The 26,075-nt window shown below is 48.6% G+C and overlaps 1 protein-coding gene across 6 annotated transcripts in view; it reads right to left on the bottom strand.

The window, feature by feature from the left end:
- kalrna (kalirin RhoGEF kinase a) overlaps positions 1-26,075 on the bottom strand; it is a 1,222,490-nt gene that overhangs the window by 262,967 nt on the left and 933,448 nt on the right. The window lies entirely within an intron of this gene.

Raw genomic sequence — 26,075 nt, forward strand, 5'->3', positions numbered from 1 at the left:
AACCTCGTGCAAAACAACTTTTTTGTATAACCCACTAGTAATACCACTTGATCAACTTCTACCCATTTCTGATCTGCCTGAATATGTAAAGGTCTCCATTTTCTCATTAATACATTATTTCTAATGTAATAACACTCCTGTATGCACTCAGATTCAATTTCTGTATATGCTTTCAGACACAACTGCTTTATCGCTGAATCTTTCTGCTGCAATTCTACCAACTTTCTTGAACTAAAGATGTCTCCTTTATCCACCACTGCTCTTGTTTTTTTATCAATCATCTGTTGTTTCTGGTAATGAAATTCAGCCTCCTTATTGGTACTCCGTAAGTTCTCTTCCTCCTGTCTCAACCTGTGGCTTTGTGACCTTGTCACTACACAATCAGGAAATACCCCAGGATATGCTTCTTGCAACACCTCAGTTGTTTGACTTTCTACTGGCTTTCAACCACAGTAGGCATCATTCCCATCTGTGATCCAGCTATGTCACTACCCAGGATAAATTGTACCCCCAAAAAAGGTAATTTTTCTGACACCACTCCTACCACCATTTTTCACTGGACTCTGTAACCGACTCCTCTCATCATTAATTCCACATATTACCACTTTTGCTAGCAATGCTTCTTTTGAACTACATATCTTTGCATATCTCACCATTAAAGACTGACTTGCTCATGTATTCCCTAAGATCTTAATCTCCTTACCTAGACCACCTGTACACACGAATAAATCGTCCTCCCACAATAAAAATCTTTTAAAAAATCTGGCACCTGCTTATCCACAAACCTCTGAACAGGCTGTACATTCTCTTCCATTGGAACCATGGTTCTTTTGACCACTTTAATAAAACCCACTGGCTTATCTTGTTTTAACAAGTATCTCTTCCCAGTACTTTTCTTAATCTACCAACACTGTGACTTCATGTGTACAACTTTATTACAATGAAAACATTTAAGTTTTCTTATCCTCTTCCACTATCATAGGTTTCCCTTTTAACTTGAAGTGAACTATCCTTAATATCTACAACTAAACGACACAGTGGCAAAGTGCTTAGCAGTGTTACTTCGCAGTACCAGGGACCCGGGGTTCAATTCTGGCATTGGGCTGTGTGGAGTTTGCACATTCTCCCGCGTTTGCGTGGGTTTCCTCTGGGTGCTCCCGTTTCCTCCCACAGTCCAAATTTGTACAGGTTTGGAGGATTAGCTATTATCAATGTGCGGGCTTACAGGGATAGACTGGGGGTGTGGGCCTAGGTAGGATGCTCTTTCGGAGGATCTGTGTAGACTCGATGGGCCGAGTCATAGAATCCCACAATGCAGAAGGAGGCCACTCAGTCTTATGGTCTTATTAAGTCTATACCAACCCCCCCAAAAGAGCACCCCACCTATCTCGGCCCAATTTAGCACAGCCAATCCACCCAACTTGTACATCCCTGGACTGTGGGAGGAAACCGAAGGAAACCCATGAAAACACGGGGAGAAAGTGAAAACTCCGCACAGATAGCTACCCGAGGCCAGAATTGAACCAGGGTCCCCAGCACTGTGACACAGCAGCGCAATGGCAGCGCCAACCAATGGGTCACCGTGTCGCCCAGGAATGTGGTTCTGATGGAAGAATTGAAAAAAGTAGTCCCCCTTTCGGAATAAGGTCCCACCTGGAAGAACATAGAGTTTGAAAAATAAAGGAAGCTGCAACAGTGGCAGACAATTAATTGACTCACAGGTATCTTCATAACAGCCGTCAATTTGGAAAACACAAAGAAATTAATGAGATAGGAGGTGTGACAGCAAAAACAAACACAATCAGGCTCTAATGAGGAAGATGACCAAGGTGAAGAGTCAGACTCTCAAGTTAGTAAAAGAGAAAGTCTGGAGGACATCTTTGGTTCAAAGGGACTGTTCTAATCATTAAAAAATGACATGTGAAAGCTGGAGGTTGGAAGTAAAAAAACAAGTCTGTAGCATTTGTACGCTCACATGGTGTCCATCCAGAGAATGGGTAAAGCTCACAATAAGCCAGTAGGTTCTCCTCTATTCATTGATAAGAGTGAATCAGGGTGCAGGAAACTAAAGAAATTGTTTTTGTTTTAGGTAAAGTACCCCCATATTTATCTGATGAGGCAATGGCCACCTTCTACACTGTAGAAATTCTATGATTCTAGACCTCCTATGCCTTGACTATATGTGAATTTCTCATTTCCCCAGTTTCTATCCTTTACAGATTGAAACTGATGTCAAAAACAAAACTTTGTTTTATGAACTAATTCAAAATCTGCCATTTCTGCTGCCAGTCTAGCAGCTTTAACCCCTTTTCTCTTACACATGAGTTCTCACTACTATGGGAAGTGAATCTTTAAATTCTTCCAAAATAATTGTTTGCCTAAGAGCATCATACATTTAGTCTATTTTTAATGCTATTATCAACCTATCAAAATTCATTTCGTTTAATTCTTTCAAATTCTATACATGTCTGACCTGGTTTTTTCCTTCGATTGCTAAACTTCTTTCTGTAGGCTTCTGGCATTGGTTATGGTTTTTCTCACCTCATTATAATCCCTAAATACCACCTCTGATCGTAACGTAAACACTTCACTAGATTTACCTGTTACCTTTCTTTCAACCAAACCGGTGACGAGGGTTAAAGTGAATAGCTGTTGAAGCCACCTTTCCTGGATTTTTGTTGGATACAGGTCGGAAGTTGTTTTCTATTACACCATGCCTCTGTACGGACGTTTGGATGTTTTTGACGCTGCGCTGGAAAGCTGGAACCAGTACGCACAACGGATGCGTTACTATTTCCGGGCAAACGACATCACCGAAAATGAGCGCCGGGTGGTCATATTGCTCACCGCCTGCGGCCCGCATACGTTTGGGGTGATTAGGAGCTTTCCGTACTCAGCTGCGCTGGACACCAAAACGTTTCATGAACTTGTGAACTTAGTGGGGCAACATTTTAACCCAACCCCATCCACGATAGTCCAACGTTACTGGTTTAATCCGCTGAGAGGACCCCAGGAGAATCCCTTGCCGATTTTCTATCCAGGCTACGCAGGATTGAGGAGTACTGTGACTATGGTGAGACCTTGTCAGAAATGTTGGGTGACCGTTTTGTTTGCGGTATTAACAATGCAGCGATCCAGAGAAAGTTGTCAGCTGAACCAACATTGACTTTTCAGCAGGCCATTCAAATAGTATTGTCCCGAGGGAGTGCAGGAGCTACAGGGAATGGAGGTGCATGCCTTGGGGCGCAACCCCTTCCGTCCGAAAGCGTCACCCCCCACCCCTGCGGTACCTTGGCCGAGGCGACATCCAGATCGACGCCAGTGGCCGTCGGACATTCCTCCCCGAAGGGAGCCCTCTCCAGAACCAATGGATGAGGAGCTATGTCCGTATCAGACTTGTGGGTGCCAACCCCGTTGCGGACGCCAATCCTGGGGGCACCAGAGGTGCCGTCGTTCCGACAGAAACTGGGGCCAGCCCAGGGGCCAACCAAACCTTCCATTTGGATGGACCCGCGTGACTATTCCCGAGGACGTGGAGACGGAGGACGACTGTGTGCAGCTGCATTGTGTGGTAGCTCCCCGTGTGGCTCCCATTAAGGTGACAGTACGGGTCAATGGTCACCCACTTGAGGTGGAGTTGGACACTGGCGCAGCGGTCTCCGTGATCACCCAGAGGACATTTGACCACATCAGCAGGGTATACAGACCCTTACAATCACTGACAAACAGGACAGGTTGGCCACCTATACGGGGGAACTATTGGGCATTGCAGGAACTACGATACGATACTGTTGTTTATGGATCCCAAGAGGGGTGTTTCCCACTTATCGTGGTGCGTGGCCACGGGCCCAGCCTGTTGTGTCGGGACTGGTTGCGCCATTTGCAGCTGCAGTGACAGCACATCCTCCAAACAGTTTCTGGAGGGTTGACTGAGGTGCTAGGACGGTGCCCAGATGTATTCCAGCCTGGTTTGGGGAAAATAAAAGTATCCAAATCGAACCAGGAGCCACACCGCGCTATTTCCGGGCGCGCCCGGTGCCTTACACCTTGCTCGAGAAGGTAGAAGGGGAGCTCACTCATTTGGAGACTTTGGGTATTATTAGACCCTCCGATTTGCTGACTGGGCAGCACCAATTGTACCTGTAATGAAGCCAGATGCCACAGTTCGCTTGTGTGACGACAATAAATGTACGTTTATGAAATTAGATATGAGTCACGCCTACCTACAGTTGGAGCTGGACTCTGCCTCCCGGCCATATGCAACGATTGATACACACTGGGGCCTGTATGAATATACACGGTTGCCCTTTGGGGTATCCTCTGCCTGCGCTATTTTTCAACGCGCCATGGAGGGCATTTTGAAAGGTTTACTGCGTGTCGCTGTTTAGACGATGTTTTGATTACAGGGACGTCGGAGCAGGAACATTTGGAGGCTGTCCTTAGACGTTTTTCGGTGGCCGGAGTCTGTTTACATCGCACAAAGTGCGTCTTTCAGGTGAAGGAAGTAGTCTACCTGGGTTATCGGGTGGACCGCGAAGGTTTGCACCCGTCGCAGAGAAGGTGCGCAATTGAACAGGCCCCCGCCCTGACTGACACTTCGCATCTTCATTCTTTTCTCGGCCTCTTAAACTATTACGGGAAGTTCCTCCCCAATCTGGCAATTGCGCTGGCCCCATTGCACCTTCTGCTAAAGAAGAATCACACCTGGGTTTGGGTCAGCTGCAAGAAACCTCTTTCCGGCAGGTAAATCAACAATTGTTGCGTCTGGGTTACTAACCCACTATGATCCTGGAAAGCCTTTGCTCATCACATGTGATGCATCCCCGTATGGTATTGGGGCCGTCCTGTCCCACAAGATGGAGAACGGGGTCGAGCGGCCGATAGCTTTCGCCTCCCGCACATTGACTGCAGCAGAAAAGAAATACGCGCAGATTGAGAAGAAGGTCCTGGCGGTGGTCTTTGCGGTGAAACGCTTCCACCAGCATGTGTATGGCTGCCACTTCACTATTGGTGACTGATCATAAGCCTCTGCTGGGACTTTTCCCGAGAGAATAAGCCAATACCGCCCATTGCTTCTGCACGGATCCAGCGCTGGGCTTTATTGCTCGCTGCCTACGAGTATTCTTTGGAGCATAAACCAGGAACCCAGATAGTGAATGCCGACGCACTGAGCCGATTGCCTTTATCGACCGGACCCATGTCGACCCCCACGACTAGTGAGGTGGTTGCAACCCTAAATTTTATGGACACCTTGCCTGTCACGGCATCAGAGATCCGTGAGTGGACCCAGACGGAGCCAGTCCTGTCAAAGGTTCGGCACATAGTCCTGTATGGTGGGCAGCATAGACAGCTCCCAGGCAGATTGCGGCCATTTTCCTCCAAGCTGTCAGAATTTAGCGTGGAAGACTGTATCCTCTTGTGGGGGACGCGTGTAATTTTCCCGGAAAAAGGACAGGAGATGATACTAAGAGACTTGCACAATGGGTATCCAAGTGTGATCAAAATCAAAATGGTGGCCCAGAGTTATGTCTGGTGGCCAGGCCTCGACACTGACATTGAGAAGGTGGCCCAAAACTGCTCCATTTGCCAGGAGCATCAGAAGCTTCCGCCGGCCGCACCCCTACATCACTGGGAATGGCCAGGGCGGCCTTGGGCGCGCTTGCATGCGGATTTCAGCGGCCCTTTTCAAGGATCCACGTTCCTTCTATTAATTGATCTCCAGTCTAAATGGTTAGAGATGCATAAGATGGTAGGCACAACATCCTGCGCAACAATTGAGAAGATGCGTTTGTCTTTCAGTACGCATGGCCTCCCCGAGGTGCTGGTCACCGCAAACGGCACTACGCTCACAAGTGAGGAGTTTGCCAGGTTCATGAAGATGAACAGAATACGCCATATCCACACCGGCCAATACCACCCGGCTTCAAATCGGTTGGCGGAGTTCGCAGTGCAGACATTCAAACGATGCCTAAAGAAGCAGTCTTCTGGGTCGATGGACACGAGACTGGCTAGTTTTTTGTTTTCATATAGGACCACCCCACATGCAGTGACTGGGGTAGCTCCCGCGGAACTCCTAATAAGCCGGAGACTTCACACCTGCCTTAGCATGGTTTTCCCAGGCATTGGTGCAAAAGTACGCCACACACAAGAACGGCAGGGACATGGTTTTTCTTGGCATCGGCTGATTCAGCAGTTTGCGCCCGGTGACCCAGTGTTCGCTCGGAATTTTGCTGGTGATGCCCAGTGGGTCCCTGGCGTAATCTTTAGCCAAACGGGCCCTATCTCTTACCAGGTGCAAGCCCAAGGTCGTCTCCAGTGCAAGCATGTAGACAACGTTCAGTCCAGAAGACCATCTCTCCAAAAGATTCCCTGCCCCTGGAGCTCATTTCTACAGCCACAGAGACCAGACACAGTGGAAAGTATTCCTCACAATCTTCCTCTGGTGCCGCGCTCAAAGCCTACGCAGGTCGTTGCAGAACCGCGTGGAGATAGAGACGCCGAGATGACGGAGGCAGCGGACTCAGACTCAGAGATGGAGACACAGGACGCCTCAGAGGGGGAATCCTCGGGCCCACGGGCCGTGGATGGACAAGCGTTACGTCATTCATTACGGAAGAGCTGTTCTCTGTCTCGTTACATGCCGCCCGATCCAGCGCCTCGTGCAAATGGTGTCTGGCCTGCGGAAAAATGGGTCCAACGGCCTCCTTCACCAGGGTCTTCGGTGGTTTCTTGGACTTTGCGTGGGAGGGATGTTATAACCTGCCTGCTTACCACTGGCTGGGGACTAATGGCAATCCCACAATCCTATGGGAGGGGGGGGGGGAGCGGAGAAATCATTAGCAGGGTCCCTGCATAAATAAAGCTGGCCAGTTTGGAACCGGCTAGAAGAGAGTGAGCAGCAAGGGAGTTACTGCTGCTGTTGTGTGTGTGTAATATATATATATATATATGTTATTGTAAATAAATGTTATTTCTTTCTATCCTTCAACTCGTGCAGGATTCTTTGTGGTCCTCACAAAACTCCAGGAAGATCGCGCATGTAGACACTGACATTAAGTTTCTACAAAAATGTAAAAAAAGCAGACAAGATCCCGAAAGGGCTACAGATCACAAACCCACTCAAGTCGACCTACAACACAGACTATGCTGAAAGACTCTGCCGCCACACCTCTGTCACACTCCTCAAACACCTCGTACACCAGCTCTACAGAAGACGATGCAACCTGGAAACCAAGATAGAGGCCATATTCTCAACTTGCACTCAGGACGTACAGACCAGCTGCGTAACACCGCCAAACAGATGAAACAACAATACTATGCCACCTATATGCACACCAAGAACAGGAAGCTTGAGAAACTCGGCATTACCACCAGCAGCAACCATGCTTCCCCCGGTACCACAGCAGAAAACAATACAGGGAAATCTATTGTCAACTTGTCAGACTACACCCTTCAACCAGACGAAATCAAAGTCCTCAGCAGAGGGCTAAATTTCTACACCACCACCAAAATGGACATCATCAGTCTCGTGGCAGACACAGAGGAATTCATCAGGCGAATGAGGCTCTGGGAATTCTTCCACAGACCCAAAGAGGCCGACAGTGAACCCAAGGAGATGACCAATAAACCAGAACAGCAGACCGCGAGATCTGCGGTGCAGCAACCGAAAAGGAAAGAGTCGAATTGGACCCCTCCGGAAGGCCGCTGCCCTCGACTCGACATGTATGCTGAAGCCGTCAGGAGTCGTGTCAATGCCAGATTCATCAGTCGCATTCACAAGACATCCCCGAACATCAACCAAGCACAACGCAATACCATCCGCGCTCTCAAGACCAAACGCAACATCGTCATCAAACCAGCAAAGGAGGGGCCACCGTCATACTGAACAGAACGGACTACTGCAAAGAAGTATACCGACAACTCAACAACCAGGAACACTACAGACAGTTACCCGCAGATCCAACTAAGGAACAATCCGCCAACTCAACAGACTGATCAGGACCTTGGATCCAGACCTTCAGAGCACCCTACGTGCTCTCATCCCACGTAATCCCCGCATTGGAGATCTCTACTGCCTCCCGAAAATACACAAGGCCAACACACCAGGCCGTCCTATCGTTTCAGGCAATGGGACCCTGTGTGAGAACCTCTCTGGCCACATCGAGGGCATCTTGAAACTCATCGTACAAGGTACACCCAGCTTCTGTCACGACACGACGGACTTCCTACAGAAACTCAGCATCCATGGACCAGTTGAACCAGAACATTCCTCGTCACAATGGATGTCTTGGCACTCTACACCAGCAGCCCCCATGACGACGGCATTGCTGCAACAGCCTCAGTCCTCAACACCGACAACTGCCAATCTCCAGACGCAATTCTGCAACTCATCCGCTTCATTCTAGATCACAACGTCTTCACCTTCGACAACAAATTCTTCATCCAGACGCACGGAACAGCATTGGGGACCAAATTCGCACCTCAATATGCCAACATCTTCATGCACAAGTTTGAACAAGACTTCCTCACCGCACAGGACCTTCAACCGATGTTATACACCAGATGCATCGATTAAATTTTTTTCCTTTGGACCCACGGCGAAGAATCACTGAGACGACTACACAATGAGATCAATAAGTTCCCTCCCACCATCAGACTCGCTATGGACTATTCTCCAAATTCAGTTGCATTCTTGGACACACTCACCTCCATCAAGGACGGTCACCTCAGCACTTCGCTTTACCACAAGCCCACAGATAACCTCACGATGCTCCACTTCTCCAGCTTTCACCCGAAACACATTAAAGAAGCCATCCCCTATGGACAAGCCCTCCGTATACACAGGATTTGCTCAGACGAGGAGGAGCGTAACAGACACCTACAGATGCTGAAAGATGCCCTCGTACGAACGGGATATGGCGCTCGACTCATCGATCGACAGTTCCAACGCGCCACAGCAAAAAACCTCACCGACCTCCTCAGAAGACAAACACGGGACACAACTGACAGATTACCCTTCGTCATCCAGTACTTTCCTGGGGCGGAGAAACTACGGCATCTTCTTCGCAGCCTTCAACACATCATCAATGAAGATGAACATCTTGCGAGGTCATCCCCACACCCCCTCTACTTGTCTTCAAACAACCGCACAACGTCAAACAAACCATTGTTTGCAGCAAATTACCCAGCCTTCAGAAAAGCGACCACGACACCACACAACCCTGCCAGGGCAATCTCTGCAAGACATGCCAGATCATCGACATGGATACCACAATTACACGTGGAAACACCACCCACCAGGTACGCGGCACATACTCATGCGACTCAACCAATGTAGTCTACCTCATACGCTGCAGGAAAGGATGTCCCGAAGCGTGGTACATTGGCGAGACCATGCAGACACTGCGACAATGAATGAACGGGCATCATGCGACAATCACCAGGCAGGAATGTTCCCTTCCAGTCGGGGAACACGTCAGCAGTCAAGGGCATTCAGGCTCTGATCTCCGGGTAAGCGTTCTCCAAGGCGGTCTTCAGAACACGCGACAACGCAGAATTGCCGAGCAAAAACTTATAGCTAAGTTCCGCACGCATGAGTGCGGCCTCAACCGGGATCTTGGATTCATGTCGCATGACATTCATCCCCCACCATCTGGCCTGGACTTGCAAAATCCCACCAACTGTTCTGGCTTGAGACAATTCACACCTCTTTAACCTGTGATTATCCCTCTCCCTGGATCTGTAATGATTTGATTACTCGCAAATGCTCGCATTCCAAGCATTGGCATCTCTGACTTTGTCTATATAAATGTTTCTGGAACATACCTCTCCATTCACCTGAGGAAGGAGCAGTGCTCCGAAAGCTCGTGTTTGGTACTGAACATTGTGCAGTCACTCGCAAACATCCCCACTTCTGACCTTATGATGGAAGGGAGGTGATTGATGAAGCAGCTGAAGATGGTTGGGCCTACCCTGGGACACTACCCTGAGGAACACATACAGTGATGTCCTGGAGCTGAGATGATTAACCAACGACCACAACCATCTTCCTTTGTGCCGGGTATGACTCCAACCGGGTATGACTCCAGCGTAATGTTTCCCCCACCCCCGATTCCCATTGACTCCAGTTTTGCTACGGCCCCTTGATGTCAAGGGCAATCACTTTCAGCTCATCTCTGGCACTCTGCTCTTTTGTCTATGTGTGAACCAAGGCTGTAATGAGGTCAGGAGCTGCGGAACACAAACTGAGCATCCATGAGCAGGTTATTGCTGAGTAAGTGCCGCTTGACAGCACTGCTGATGACGCCTTCCATCGCTTTGTTGATGATGGAGAGTAGAGTAAAATGGATCATTCACGGTAATTGGCTGGGAGCATTTGTCCTGTTTGTTGTGTACAGGACACACCTGCGCAATTGTACACATTGCCGGGTGGATACCAGTATTGCAGCTGTACCGGAACAGCTTGGCTAGGGGTGCGGCAAGTTCTGGAGCACAAGTCTTCAGTACTATTGTCGGAATACTGTCAGGGCACATAGCCTTTGCAGTACTCAGTGCCTTCAGCTGTTCCTTGATATCACGTGGAGTGAATTGTATTGGCTGAAGGCGGACATCTGTGAAGCTGGGGACCGGTCTGAAGATTGTTGTGAATGCTTCAGCCTCGTCTTCTGCACAGATGAGTTGTTTAGTTGTCCAGCATCGTTCATGGCTGGATATGGCAGGACGGAAGAGCTTACATCTGAAACATTTGTTGTGGAGTCACTTAGCTCCGTCTATTACTTGCAGCTTATGCTGTTTGGCACACAAGTAATCCGGTGTTGTAGCTTCACCAGGTTGACACCTCCATTTTTCGGTATGCCTGATGTTGCTCCTGGCATGCTCTCCTGCACTCTTCATTGAACCAGGGTTGATCCCCTGGCTTGGTGCCGGACCATGTGGTTGCAGATTGTAGTTGAATACAATTCAGCTGCTGCTGATGGCCCACAGTGGCTCATGGATGCCAGTCTGGAGTTGCTAGACCTGTTTGAAGTCTACCCCATTCAGCACGGAGGTAGTGCCACACAACATGACAGAGGGTCTCCTCAATGTGAAGACGGGACTTGTAGCTTCTACTGACAGTCATGGACAGGTGTATCTGCGCAGGCAGTTTGGTAGGATGGGGTCAAGTATGTTTTCCATTCTTGTGGGTTCCCTCACCACTGAGTGCTGAGCTTGTGGCATTTGAGTGCTACAGTGAGAGTTTGGTGACTGAGGGAGTATAAGGGTTATTTAAAGTCTAGTATTTCTTTTATTTAGTTAATTAACTTAAAAGTTGCTGTTTGGTCTATAAGAAGGTGAATTTTGAATCAGCTTTAAACAAGGTTCTACTTGGACTTACTTGCTGCTGGAGCTTGTTAATTAGTTAATTGCATTAGGCCAGTTTTTAGAAGCTAGAGTCACAGTATAAATAGGGGCTAGATACAGTGCAGACTTTGTTTGCACTGAGTGCTGAGCTTGTGGCATTTGAGTGCTACAGTGAGAGTTTGGTGACTGAGGGAGTGCTGAGCTTGTGGCATTTGAGTGCTACAGTGAGAGTTTGGTGACTGAGGGAGTGCTGAGCTTGTTGCATTTGAGTGCTACAGTGAGAGTTTGGTGACTGAGGGAGTTAGGTGAGGAGGGAGTAAGGTGCTCCTGACATTTAATTTCATATATTTATCAAAGAGCGTGAAGGGAGCCAGGAGTTTAGAGTACAGCTGACTGGAAGTAGAGTCGGAGGGCGGAGGTCCAGTTGGTCCACGGGGCAGCTAATTCTGTAAAGTAAGAGGGGATGGAGGCTAGGGCAGTTGCATGCTCCTCCTGTAGGATGTGGGTGGTGAGGGATACCACCGGTGTCCCCGCTGACTATACCTGCGGGAAGTGCACCCAACTCCAGCTCCTCAGAGACCGTGTTAAGGTACTGGAGCTGGAGCTGGATGAACTTCGGATCATCCGGGAGGCAGAGGGGGTCATAGAGAAGAGTTACAGGGAGGTAGCCACACCAAAGGTACTGGACAAGAGTAGCTGGGTTACAGTCAGGGGAAAGAAAACTAACAGGCAGACAGTGCAGGGATCCCTCGTGGCCATTCCCCTTCAAAACAAGTATACCGTTTTGGATGCTGTTGGGGGGGATGACCTACCGGGGGAAGGCCCCAGCGGCCAGGTCTCTGGCACTGAGTCTGGCTCTGGGGCTCAGAAGGGAAGGGGGGAGCATAGAAAAGCAATAGTAATAGGAGATTCAATGGTTAGGGGAATAGATAGGAGATTCTGTGGTCGCGAGCGAGACTCCCGAAAGGTATGTTGCCTCCCGGGTGCCAGGGCCAGGGATGTCTCTGATCGTGTCTTCAGGATCCTGAAGGGGGAGGGTGAGCAGCCAGAAGTCGTGGTGCACATTGGTACCAACGATGTAGGTAGGAAAAAGGGTGTGGAGGTAATAAACAAGTTTAGGGAGTTAGGCTGGAAGTTAAGGGCCAGGACAGACAGAGTTGTCATCTCTGGTTTGTTGCCGGTGCCACGTGATAGCGAGGCTAGGAATAGGGAGAGAGTGCAGTTGACCACGTGGCTGCAGGAATGGTGTAGGAGGGAGGGCTTCAGGTATTTGGATAATTGGAGCGCATTCTGGGGAAGGTGGGACCTGTACAAGCAGGACGGGTTGCATCTGAACCAGAGGGGCACCAATATCCTGGGGGGGAGGTTTTCTAGTACTCTTCGGGAGGGTTTAAACTAATTTGGCAGGGGAATGGGAACCGGATCTGTAGTCCAGCAACTAAGGTAGACGATAGTCAGGACGCCAAAGCACGTAGTGATGCAGTGGGGAAGGTAACAATGACAAAGGAGAGTACTTGCAGGCAAGGAGATGGGTTGAAGTGTGTATACTTTAATGCAAGAAGCATCAGGAATAAGGTGGGTGAACTTAATGCATGGATCGGTACTTGGGACTACGATGTGGTGGCCATCACGGAAACTTGGATAGAAGAGGGGCAGAAATGGTTGTTGGAGGTCCCTGGTTATAGATGTTTCAACAAGATTAGGGAGGATGGTAAAAGAGGTGGGGGGGGGGGGGGTGGCATTGTTAATTAGAGATAGTATAACAGCTGCAGAAAGACAGTTCGAGGGGGATCTGCCTACTGAGGTAATATGGGTTGAAGTTAGAAATAGGAAAGGAGCAGTCACCTTGTTGGGAGTGTTCTATAGGCCCCCCCAATAGCAGCAGAGATGTGGAGGAACAGATTGGGAAACAGATTCTGGAAAGGTGCAGAAGTCACAGGGTAGTAGTCATGGGCGACTTCAACTTCCCAAACATTGAGTGGAAACTCTTTAGATCAAATAGTTTGGATGGGGTAGTGTTTGTGCAGTGTGTCCAGGAAGCTTTTCTAACACAGTATGTAGATTGTCCGACCAGAGGGGAGGCCATATTGGATTTAGTACTTGGTAATGAACCAGGGCAGGTGATAGATTTGTTAGTGGGGGAGCATTTTGGAGGTAGTGACCACAATTCTGTGACTTTCACTTTAGTAATGGAGAGGGATAGGTGCGAGCAACAGGGCAAGGTTTATAATTGGGGGAAGGGTAAATACAATGCTGTCAGACAAGAATTGAAGTGCAGAAGTTGGGAACATAGGCTGTCAGGGAAGGACACAAGTGAAATGTGGAATTTGTTCAAGGATCAGGTACTGCGTGTCTTTGATATGTATGTCCCTGTCAGGCAGGGAAGAGATGGTCGAGTGAGGGAACCATGGTTGACAAGAGAGGTTGAATGTCTTGTTAAGAGGAAGAAGGAGACTTATGTAAGGCTGAAGAAACAAGGTTCAGACAGGGCGCTGGAGGGATACAAGATAGCCAGGAGGGAACTGAAGAAAGGGATTAGGAGAGCTAAGAGAGGGCATGAAAAATCTTTGGCGGGTAGGATCAAGGAAAACCCCAAGGCCTTTTACACATACGTGAGAAATATGAGAATGACTAGAGTGAGAGTAGGTCCGATTAAGGACAGTAGCGGGAGATTGTGTATTGAGTCTGAAGAGATAGGAGAAGTCTTGAACAAGTATTTTTCTTCAGTATTTACAAATGAGAGGGGCCATATTGTTGGAGAGGACAGCGTGAAGCAGACTGATAAGCTTGAGGAGATACTTGTCAGGAAGGAAGATGTGTTGCGCGTTTTGAAAAACTTGAGGATAGACAAGTCCCCCGGGCCTGACGGGATATATCCAAGGATTCTATGGGAAGCAAGAAATGAAATTGCAGAGCCGTTGGCAATGATCTTTTCGTCCTCGCTGTCAACAGGGGTGGTACCAGAGGATTGGAGAGTGGCGAATGTCGTGCCCCTGTTCAAAAAAGGGAATAGGGATAACCCTGGGAATTACAGGCCAGTTAGTCTTACTTCGGTGGTAGGCAAAGTAATGGAAAGGGTACTGAGGGATAGGATTTCTGAGCATCTGGAAAGGCATTGCTTGATTAGGGATAGTCAGCACGGATTTGTGAGGGGTAGGTCTTGCCTTACAAGTCTTATTGAATTCTTTGAGGAGGTGACCAAGCATGTGGATGAAGGTAAAGCAGTGGATGTAGTGTACATGGATTTTAGTAAGGCATTTGATAAGGTTCCCCATGGTAGGCTTATGCAGAAAGTAAGGAGGCATGGGATAGTGGGAAATTTGGCCAGTTGGATAACAAACTGGCTAACCGATAGAAGACAGAGAGTTGTGGTGGATGGCAAATATTCAGCCTGGAGCCCAGTTATCAGTGGCGTACCGCAGGGATCAGTTCTGGGTCCTCTGCTGTTTGTGATTTTCATTAACGACTTGGATGAGGGAGTTGAAGGGTGGGTCAGTAAATTTGCAGATGATACGAAGATTGGTGGAGTTGTGGATAGTGAGGAGGGCTGTTGTCGGCTTCAAAGAGACATAGATAGAATGCAGAGCTGGGCTGAGAAGTGGCAGATGGAGTTTAACCCTGACAAGTGTGAGGTTGTCCATTTTGGAAGGACAAATCTGAATGCGGAATACAGGGTTAATGGTAGGGTTCTTGGCAATGTGGAGGAGCAGAGAGATCTTGGGGTCTATGTTCATTGTTCTTTGAAAGTTGCCACTCAAGTGGATAGAGCTGTGAAGAAGGCCTATGGTGTGCTAGCGTTCATTAGCAGAGGGATTGAATTTAAGAGCCGTGAGGTGATGATGCAGCTGTACAAAACCTTGGTCAGGCCACATTTGGAGTACTGTGTGCAGTTCTGGTCACCTCATTTTAGGAAGGATGTGGAAGCTTTGGAAAAGGTGCAGAGGAGATTTACCAGGATGTTGCCTGGAATGGAGAGTAGGTCATACGAGGAAAGATTGAGGGTGCTGGGCCTTTTCTCATTGGAACGGAGAAGGATGAGGGGCGACTTGATAGAGGTTTATAAGATGATCAGGGGAATAGAGTAGATAGTCAGAGACTTTTTCCCCGGGTGGAACACACCATTACAAGGGGACATAAATTTAAGATAAATGGTGGAAGATATAGAGGGGATGTCAGAGGTAGGTTCTTTACCCAGAGAGTAGTGGGGGCATGGAATGCACTGCCTGTGGTAGTAGTTGAGTCGGAAAATTTATGGACCTTCAAACGGCTATTGGATAGGTACTTGGATTAGGGTAGAATAAGGGAGTGTAGGTTAACTTCTTAAGGGCAGCACGGTAGCATTGTGGATAGCACAATTGCTTCACAGCTCCAGGGTCCCAAGTTCGATTTCGACTTGGGTCACTATCTGTGTGGAGTCTGCACATCCTCCCCGTGACTGCGTGGGTTTCCTCCGGGTACTCCGGTTTCCTCCCACAGTCCAAAGATGTGCAGGTTGGGTGGATTGGCCATGACAAATTGTCCAAAATTCTATGATTAACCTAGGACAAAAGTTCGGCGCAACATTGTGGGCCGAAGGGCCTGTTCTGTGCTGTATTTCTCTATCTCTATCTCACCTGCTGCAGTCCCAGTCTAGCAGCTATGTCCTTTAGGACCCGGCCAGCTCGGTCTGTGGTGGTAATACTGAACCACTCTTGGTGATGAACATTGAAGTCCCCCACCCAGAGTATGGGCGGTATTCTCAAGCCGTGCTTGCCCGTCAACTGGAAATTCCTGTCTGAGATCAATGGACCTTTACATGGTTTGCGTTCCACCCATGGCGATCCTGCAGAGGGCATGGCCGCAGAATGCAGCCCTTTTGTGCCCTTGCCATCCTCGGTGCTCTCTCCAAGTGGTGTTCAACATGGGGAAGTACTGGTTCATCAGTTGATGGTGGTTAGTACATGGTAAACAGCAGGAGGTTTCCTTGCCCATGTTTAACCTGAAGGCATGAGACATCATGGGGCCCAGAGTTGATGTTGAGCATTCCCAGGGCAACTCCCTCTCGACTGTATATCTCAGACTCTGCTGGGTCTATCTTGCCAGTGAGACAGGAGAGGTGATCTGGTGTCTGGGACATAGTCATACTCACAGAATCATACCTTACAGACAATGTCAGGCTGTTGCTTGACTAGTCTGTGAGACACCTCTCCCAACGTTGGCACAAGTAAGGTGGGTCGACAGGGTTGGATTTTCCATTGTCGTTTCCGGTGTCTGGGTCAATGGCGGGTGATTGTCTGGTTTCAGCCTTTTTGTGTTTTTGTAGTGGTGGAATACAACTGAGTGGCTTGCTGGGCCATTTCAGAGCGCATTTAGGAGTCAACCACATTGCTGTGAGTCTGGAGTAACATGTAAGCCAGACCAGGTAAGGATGACAGATTTCCTTCCCTAAAGGACATTAGTGAACCAGATGGGTTTTTACGAAATCCACAATGATTTTGTGATCATCATTAGACTTTAGATACGAGATATTTTATTGAGTTTAAATTCCACCACCTGCTGTGATAGGATTCGAACCCCAGTCCCCAGATCATTACCCTAGGTCTTTGGATTACCAGTCCAGCGACAATACCACAATGCCACTACCTCCCTTCTAATGATTTAGCCTGCATCTCTGGCAAATTTAAATGCTGAACTGTTGTTTGTATTATTTCCATCTTCCTCACTCCTTCAGATAAAGTTAACTGCAGCTTGCCTGCCAAACCCAAAAGTTTGTTTTCGTCACACTTTGTAAACCAGCCCGAGTGACCTCTTCCACACCCAGGAAATCTTAAAGAGCCATCTCTCGTCACTCCCTGTTTGATCACTACCACCTGAAAGGAAGCACCTGTTCCACACACACACACACATCACTTGTTTTTACGTTCAATAATCCCAAGCCAAACAGGGAATTATACTTTTAAATCCCGGATGAGCCCCAATTTTATTACGATCCCGGACCAGACCCCAACAGTGGCTCGGATACTGGACAAAAACCCCTATATTTTATTTTGATTTTGTAAGAATGTGAGGAAAGGATACCTCACTCCAGGAGTGATTTCATTCAAAATAGGGATATGGTTTACTAAAGCAAACTTTATTACTAACACAGTATTAAAATATCTTTAATATCACACAAGAAAAAGCTTCCAATTATCCCTTAAACAACGCTAATCAATACAGTGACACAATGACCCTTAACTGTTATCTATATTCCCATTCAAACATCAAACAACTATCTCAGATCCCAATCCACTTTTAATACAGTTTGCACTCGGGAATACTTGCTGTACAGAGATGTCATTTGAGATGGTTTGAAAAAATAAACTTAAAACCTGCCAGAACAATGCAAAACCCCGGCTGTATTTCTTCAGAAACTTCTCAGCTTGCTTTCCAGCCACAAGCTAAAACTGAACCTCAGCACCTGACTGCTTCAACCCCCGTCTCCTCTTGATAACCACATTATCTCATTGAACTGAACAAAATGTTGCGAATTAACTACTTCTCAGGGAACCCTCTTAATATAAACAAAAATTAATTAGCCTAAACTTATACGATGCTTTAATTGCAACTGCGACTTCCAAAAAACTAAGCTGTCTTTCAAACTAGGAATTTGAAATATATGACTGCAGTACTCACACACAATCCCAAGCTTACTGCACCAACTATATAAAAAACAATGGGCGGGATTCTGTGATCCTGAGGCTAAGTATTGATGCCGTCGTAAATGCCGTCTCGTTTCTCGACGGCATCAACATGCCTTCTGGAGTAGAAATTCTGACCCCTACAGCGGGCCACCATGGCACTGGAGCGACTCACGGCACTCCAGCTGCCGATCCCTGGCGTCAGATGGGCGCTGTGTGTCTGCGCATGTGCAGTGGGACCGGCGCCAATGCGTGCATGCGCAATGGCTCACTTCTTCACGCCGGCCCCGACGCAACATGGTGTTGGGCTACAGGGGCCGGCGTGGAACAAAAGAGGCCCCCAGCCCGAGAGGCCGGCCGGCCGATCGGTGGGCCCCGATCATGGGCCAGGCCACAGCGTAGGCTCCCCCGGGTCAGACTCCCCTCCCTCCCCCACCAGGCCGCCCCCGGATGCATCCAAGCTGAGGTCCCGCCGGGTAAGAACAGGTGTGAACGGCGCCGGCGGGACTCAGCATTTTTTGCACGGTGGACCGGCGCGGGGGGCATGGTGCGATTCACGCCGCTCCCGGCGATTACCCGGCCCGGCCCGGCCCCGGGGTGAGAGAATCCCGCCCAATATATATATGAAACTTCTACATTCATTACAATGGAAAATTGATGGGAATTTTGTTTTGGCAGTCAGCCAATCGTTTGTGTATCATACTTTCTGCTTTTATTCTGTTGGAAATACTATCCATTTTTGAATGGGTGCATGCAAATGAGGCACTAATTATGTGATGACGTTGAACATCAATTTAAACAATTAAGTTGGCGTGTCGTCATGCAGGTAGGACCCCATTGCAAATTTCAAGCAATTTGGGGGTCAATTGCTACGGACGAGAGCCTCGCACTAAGCTTGGCATTGCAGTAAATCACAACTGTGCTTGCAGCCCTATTTAAAGAGCACTCTGAACTCCAGAGGTGAGGTGAGAGTGACTGCCCTTGACATCAAGGCAGCATTTGATAAGAGTATGGCAAAACTGGAGTCAATGGGAATCAGTAGGAAAACGTTCCATGATCAGCCATGATCGTATTGAATGGTACAGAAGGTGCAAGAAGCTAAATTGCCTAATCCTGCTACTAGTTCTTATGTTCTAAGAAAGACTATTCTGTCTAATTCCACCTTCCAGCTGTTAGCCTGTAGCTCTGTAGATAAAAGCACCCCAAGCACAAATCTGGTGTTCTTGATTAATAAGGGGACCAGGGGTTATGGAGAGAAAGAAAATGGCCATGATCGCATGGGCAGAGCAGACTCAATGGGCCAAATGGCCTAATTCTGCTCCTATATCTTATGGTCAGTGCATGGAGTCATACCGAGAACAAAGGAAGATGGTTGTGGTTGTTGGAGGTCAGTCATCTTAGTCCCGGAACATCAATGTAGGGCTTCCTCAAGGTAGTGTCCTGGGCCCAACTGCTTCATCAATGACCTTCCTTCCAACACAAGATCAGATGTGGAGATGTTCGCTGATGACCGCACAATGTTCAGTACCATTCGTGACTCCCAGGAGATTGAAGCAGTCAATGTGCAAATGCAGCAAGACCTGGACAATATCCAGGCTTGGGCTGAAAAATGGCAAGTAATATTTTTGCCACACAAGTGCCAAGCAATGGCCATATCCATATCCAATAAGTGAGAATCAAATCATATCCCCTTGATTTCAATGACATTACCATCACTGAATCCCCCACTGTCAATGTCCTGGGGGTTACCATTGACCAGGAACTGAACTGGACTAGCCATTTAAATACTGTGGCTACGAGAGCAGGTCAGAGGCTAGGAATCCTGCGGCGAATAACTCACCTCCTGACTCTCTAAAACCTGTCCACCACCTACAAGCACAAGTCAGGAGTGTGATGGAATATTCCCCATGTGCCTGGATGAATACAGCTCCAACAAAGAAGCTCAACACCATCCAGGACAAAGCTGCTTGCTTGATTGACGCCCCTTCCACAAACATTCATTTCCTCCATCACTGGCGCACAGCAGCAGCAGTGTGTACCATCTACAAAGATGCACTGCAGGAACTCACCAAGGCTCCTTAGACGGCATCTTCCAATCCCACAACCGCTACCATCCAAAAGGACAAGGGCAGCAGACATCTCAGAACACTACCACTTGGAAGTTCCATTCATTGGCCCATTCACACTGTCGTGAAACACAACGGCGTTTCCGACGGCGTGGACACTGCCGCCGATTGGGAGAATCCCACTCTATATTCTCCCACCAGAGGTAAATTGCAAACGGTTTACTATTCCCCTGGGAGCGCAAACTGGCAAGCAATTCCATGTTCCTTGCCATGCAAAGTTATGCATAGCATGGAATACGAGAGATTCCCGAGGGAACCCCGCAATCGGGCACCATTTTGAGCAAGCGGCTTGTTAGTGAGGTCCCGAGGTCGGCCACCTACTCCCTAGCACTACAAGTCAGCCCCAAATCCTTCCCCTCCACACCGCACAATAGACCCCCCACTCCTGGATTATCTGGGTGCTCCCTCACTACCTCATGTACAGGGTGATCCGACATGCCCCCAGGGACTCCTGTAATAGGAGACCCCCCACCCCAGGGACTCCTGTAATAGGAGACCCCCCCCACCCCAGGGTCTCCTGTAACAGGAGACCCACCCCCACCCCAGGGACTCCTGTAACAGGAGACCCACCCCCACCCCAGGGACTCCTGTAACAGGAGACCTCCCCCCCAGGGACTCCTGTAACAGGAGACCCCCCCCACCCCAGGGACTCCTGTAACAGGAGACCCCCCCCCCCCCCCCCCACCCCAGGGACTCCTGTAACAGGAGACTCCCCCAGGGACTCCTGTAATGGGCGACTCCTCCGGGACTTCTGTAGTAGGAGACCCCCCCCCCCAGGGACTTCTGTAATAGACCCCCCCCCCACCCCGGGGACTCCTGTAATAGACCCCCCCCCCCCCCCCCCCGGGACTTCTGTAATAGGAGACCCCCCCAGGGACTCCTGTAATAGGAGACCCCCCCCCCAAGGACCTGTAATGGGAGACCCCCCCAGGGACTCCTGTATTGGGAGACTCCCCCCCCAGGGACTTCTGTAGTAGGAGACCCCCCCCTCCCCCGGGACTTCTGTAGTAGGAGACCCCCCCCCCCCAGGGACTTCTGTAGTAGGTGACCCCCCCCCCCCCCCCCCCAGGGACTCCTGTAATAGACCCCCCCAGGGTCTGTAATAGGAGACCGCTCCGGAGAGACCCCTCTGGAGAGACCCCTGTAATAGGAGACCCCTCCCCAGGGGCGCCTGTATTAAGAGACCCCCCCGTGAGACCCCTGTAATAGGAGACCCTCCCAGGGACTCCTGTAATAGGAGACCCCCCCGGAGAGACCCCTGTAATAGGAGACCCCCCCCTCCCCCAGGGGCTCCTGTATTAGGGAGACTGGGGTGTGGTGTGGGGGGAGGTCTGGTAAAGGGGGGTAGGCAGACCCTCGGTCGTGCTCGGATGGTCTCTACTAGCATGACCCTGACGTGGTGGCCCTTGTGGTGGGGTTATGCCCTTGGCCCACCGTGACGTCCACCACACCAGGGCCACGCTGGTAGAGACCACGAATGATCCATGCCTTAATGTACCTTACTGGAACAAGGTAAATGGGCTTGTTCCGCACATTGAAATTGTCCGGTACGATGTTGTGGGCACCACAGGTACGTGGCTGCAAGGGGATCAGGGCTGGGATCTAAATATCCAAAGATATATGTCCTATTGAAAGGACAGGCAGATGGGCAAAGGGGGCTGGATTGCATCGTTAGTAAGGAATGAAGTTAAATCGATAGCAAGGAGCAATATGGGATCAGAAGGCATAGGAATCTCTGTGGGTAGAGTTGAGGAATTGCAAAGGTAAAAGGGTATGTACAGGCCCCCTCGCAGTAGTCAGGATGTGGGGCAGAAAATAAATCAGGAGATAGAGGACGCATGTTAAAAAAGGAAATATTACAATAATCCTGGGGGACTTCAATGTGCAGGTGGACTGGGAAAATCAGGTTGGTAGTGGATTCCAAGAAAAGGTATTTGTGAAATGTCTAAGAGATGGTTTATTTGGAGCAGCTTGTGACAGAGCCCACTAGGGATCAGGCAATTCTGGATTTGGTGATGTGTAATGAGGCAGACTTGATTAGGGAACTTAAGGTGAAGTACCCCTTAGGGAGCAGTGACTACAATATGATAGAATTGAACCTGCAGTTTGAGAGGGAGAAGCTGGAATTAGATGTAACGGTATTACAATTAAATAAGGATAACTACAAAGACATGAGGGAGGAACTGGCCAGTGTTGATTGGAAAAGGAACCTAGCAGGGAAGACAGTGGAACAGCAATGGCAGGAGTTTTTGGGGGTTATTCGGGAGGCATAACAGAAATTCATCCTAAGGAGGAACAAACATGCTAAGGGGAGGACAAGGCATCCGAAGTCAAGGACAGCATAAAAGCAAAAGAAAAAGCATACAAAGTGGCGAGGATTAGTGGGAAGCCAGAGGATTGGGAAGCCTTTAAAATGAGCAGAGGATAACTAAAAAAGCAATAAGGGGGGGGGGGGGGGGGGGGGTGGGGGGGGGGGGGGGGCGGGGGGGGAGAAGATGAAATATGAGTGCAAGCTAGCTAGTAATATAAAGGAAGATATGAAGAGTATTTTTCAATATATAAAAAGGTAGGAGAGGCAAAAATAGATATTGGACCACAGGAAACTGTGGTTGGAGAAGAAATAATAGGAAACAAGAAATGGCAGAGGAACTGAATAGTTACTTTGCATCAGTCTTCATGGTGGAAGACACCAGTGGGATGCCATAGGTCCAGGAGAATAAGGGGGCAGAAGTGAGTGCAGTGGCCATCATTAAAGAGAAGCTTCTGGGGAAACTGAAAGGTCTGAAGGTGGATAAGTCACCTGGGCCGGATGGACTGCACTCCAGGGTTCTAAAAGAGATAGCTGAGGCGATTGTGGAGGCATTGGTGGTGATCTTTCAAGATTCACTGGAGGCAGGAAGGGTCCCAGAGGACTGGAAAATGGCTAATGTGACACTGTTGTTTAAGAAGGGAGAGAGGAAAAAGACAGGAAATTATATGCCGGTTAGCCTGACTTCGGTCATTGGTAAGATTTTAGAGTCCATTATTGAAGTTGGATTGTGGAGTACTTGGAAGTGCATGATAAAATAGGACTGAGTCAGCACGGCTTTGTCAGGGGAGGTCAAGTCTGACAAACCTGTTAGAGTTCTTTGAGGAGGTAATAAGGAAGTTAGACAAAGGAGAACCAGTGGACGTGATATATTTTGATTTCCAGAAGGCCTTTGACAAGGTGCCGCTTAGGACACTGTTAAATAAGTTAAAAGCCCATGGTGTTAAGGGTAAGGTCCCGGCATGGATAGAGGATTGGGTGACTGGCAGAAGGCAGAGAGTGGGGATAAAGGAGTCTTTTTCAGGCTAGCAGCCGGTGACTAGTGCTGTGCCTCAAGGGTCTGTGCTGGGACCACAACCTTTCACAATATACCTTCATGATCTGGAAGAAGGAACTGAAACTGAAGGCACTGTTGCTAAGATTGCAGATGATACAAGATCTGTAGAGGAACAGGTAGTATTGAGGAAGCAGGGGGGCTGCAGAAGGATTTGGACAGGCTGGGAGATTGGGCAATGAAGTGGCAGATGCAATACAATGTGGAAAAGTGTGAGATAATGCACTTTGGAAGGAGGGATGGAGGCATAGACTATTTTCTAAACGGGGAGATGCTTAGGAAATCAGAAGCACAAAGGAACTTGGAAGTCCTTGTTCACGATTGTCTTCAGGTTAACGTGCAGGTTCGGTCGGCAGTTAGGAAAGCCAATGCAGTGTTAGCAGTCATGTCAAAGGGCCTAGAATACAAGAGCAGGGATATATGTCTGAGGTTGTACAAGGTTCTGGTCAGACCCCATTTGGAGTATTGTGAGCAGTTTTGGGCCTTGTGTCTAAGGAAGGAAGTATCCAGAGGAGATTTAGAAGAATGATTCCTGGAATGAAGAGCTTGTCATATGAGCAGTTGAGGAATCTGGGTCTGTGCTCATTGGAGTTCACAAGGAGGAGGGAGGATCTTATTCAATTACAGGACACTGCGAGGCATGAATAGAGTGGTTGTGGAGAGGATGTTTCCAATTACAGGAAAAACTAGAAGCAGGGGACAAAATAGAAGCAGGCATGAATAGAGTGGTTGTGGAGAGGATGTTTCCACTTACAGGAAAAACTAGAAGCAGGGGACAAAATCTCAGGCTAAAGGGACGATCCTTTAAAACAGAGATGAGGAGGAATTTCTTCAGCCAGAGGGTGGTGAATCTGTGGAACTCTTTGCCACAGAAGGCTGCAGAGGCCAATTCACGGAGCGTCTTTAAGACAGAGATAGATAGGTTCTTGATTAATAAGGGGATCAGGAGTTACAGGGAGAGGGCAGGAGAATGGGGATGAGAAAAATATCAGACATGATTGAATGGCGGAGCAGACACGATGGGCCGACTGGTCTAATTCTGCTCCTATGTCTTATGCCCATGTGATTCCCCGCACTGGAGAATCACGGAGGGCTAGGGCATAGGGTGCAAGCTCGCTAAATGGATACAAATGGGTCATTATGACCCATTTGCGTTCCATTACTTCCCCCTGCTGACGCACGGTCATGGACTGGTTCCCATCGCCAGCGTGGGGTTGCATCATTGTGAGCTGCTCGGTGCCTGGTGACAATCCCAATTTTTTCCTGACGCCTGATTCTCCGTTCCATTGGGGAACGCAAGCCGGGCATTTTAGGGTGGAGAATCCCACCCAAAGTCTGCCCACGGAAGTAATTACTCACAATCACAGTTCCTGTTGGGAAAACCAACATGCCGGTCCTGTTCAGGCCAGTTTTTATGCTCAGTTTAATGAGCCCTAGCTGAGTGGGCTTCTACCTGTGAACTTGGTACTCCACAAGTCGCACAGGGGGTCGGTCATGATTTCACAATGGGCTACATCTGACATTCTGCAATTTTTCCAAGGAGTAATTAGTCCAGCCGTGAGACTGGAACTGCACAGTGTCACCTGCTCCAGTCTGACAAGGTCCAACATGTAACGATGACTATGCCATGTCAATGGTTGTCAAAATGACTATCGTCACGGGCTCCTTTGCCTCTGGGTTCTTTCTTGCTGCAGCAGATGACTTGATGCCTAATGGATAATCTGTTGTCTATTCCTGTGTTTGACAGGCAAAAAAATTTCTTCTTTCAATATGCCAGCAAGTACTGAGCTTTCTCCATGTATAGCCAAAACCAAGTGGGTTGTTTGTTTCTCCGGCATCACGGTTTTCCACATAGTGCAAATGGCACTCTGCAGCTCATGCTGCTTCGGACAACAGGAACAACTACTAATAGGGCAGCTGCACCTCGTGGCCATTGCTAATTCGAAACGCAGCTAGAGTGGGAGTGGGAGTTCTTTGTGTAGTATGGAGATGGACAAACGACAGACCATGGCAAGGTGGGATATCGAGGAGGAGATGTGGCAAGAATTAAATCGGAGCTTGCCAGGTCAATGAATTACTTCCTGTGACACTGAAAGTCCTGTGCTGAGGTGGACTGGGTTGACGCACTCAACAACCTTCCGCCAGGCCTGCTGCAGAGTTTGTCTCAGGAAGCTCATTATTCAGAGGGGAAGGCAACGTTCCTGCAATGCCCTCAGTTGTTCAACCTGAATCTCCAGGATTCAAGCTCTCATTATATATGCTGTCGCTGCTTGAAATTTCCTCCCTGCGACTCTTAACGGCAAATTGCCCCATTATGCCTTGGACAAAACACCAGTTACACCATACACAATCATTTGGCCTCTCAGTTTTCTCAAGTAGATGTCCCAATTATGTCACACATCGGTGTCAAGTATATATGTATGTTTTACATTACAACAGTCACCATACTGTATCCAAAACTATTTGAGATTGCTTACAGGCATCAGTATCAAAGAAGTCTGCAATTTAATTGCATCAAGTCAACTTTTGAGTATTTCTCCAACTGGAGAAGTTTAAGCTGTCACAAGAACAGGTTAATTTCAGGCTGT

The sequence above is a fragment of the Scyliorhinus canicula genome, chromosome 2 (genome assembly GCF_902713615.1).
Source record: "Scyliorhinus canicula chromosome 2, sScyCan1.1, whole genome shotgun sequence".
Taxonomy (NCBI): Eukaryota; Metazoa; Chordata; class Chondrichthyes; order Carcharhiniformes; family Scyliorhinidae; genus Scyliorhinus; species Scyliorhinus canicula.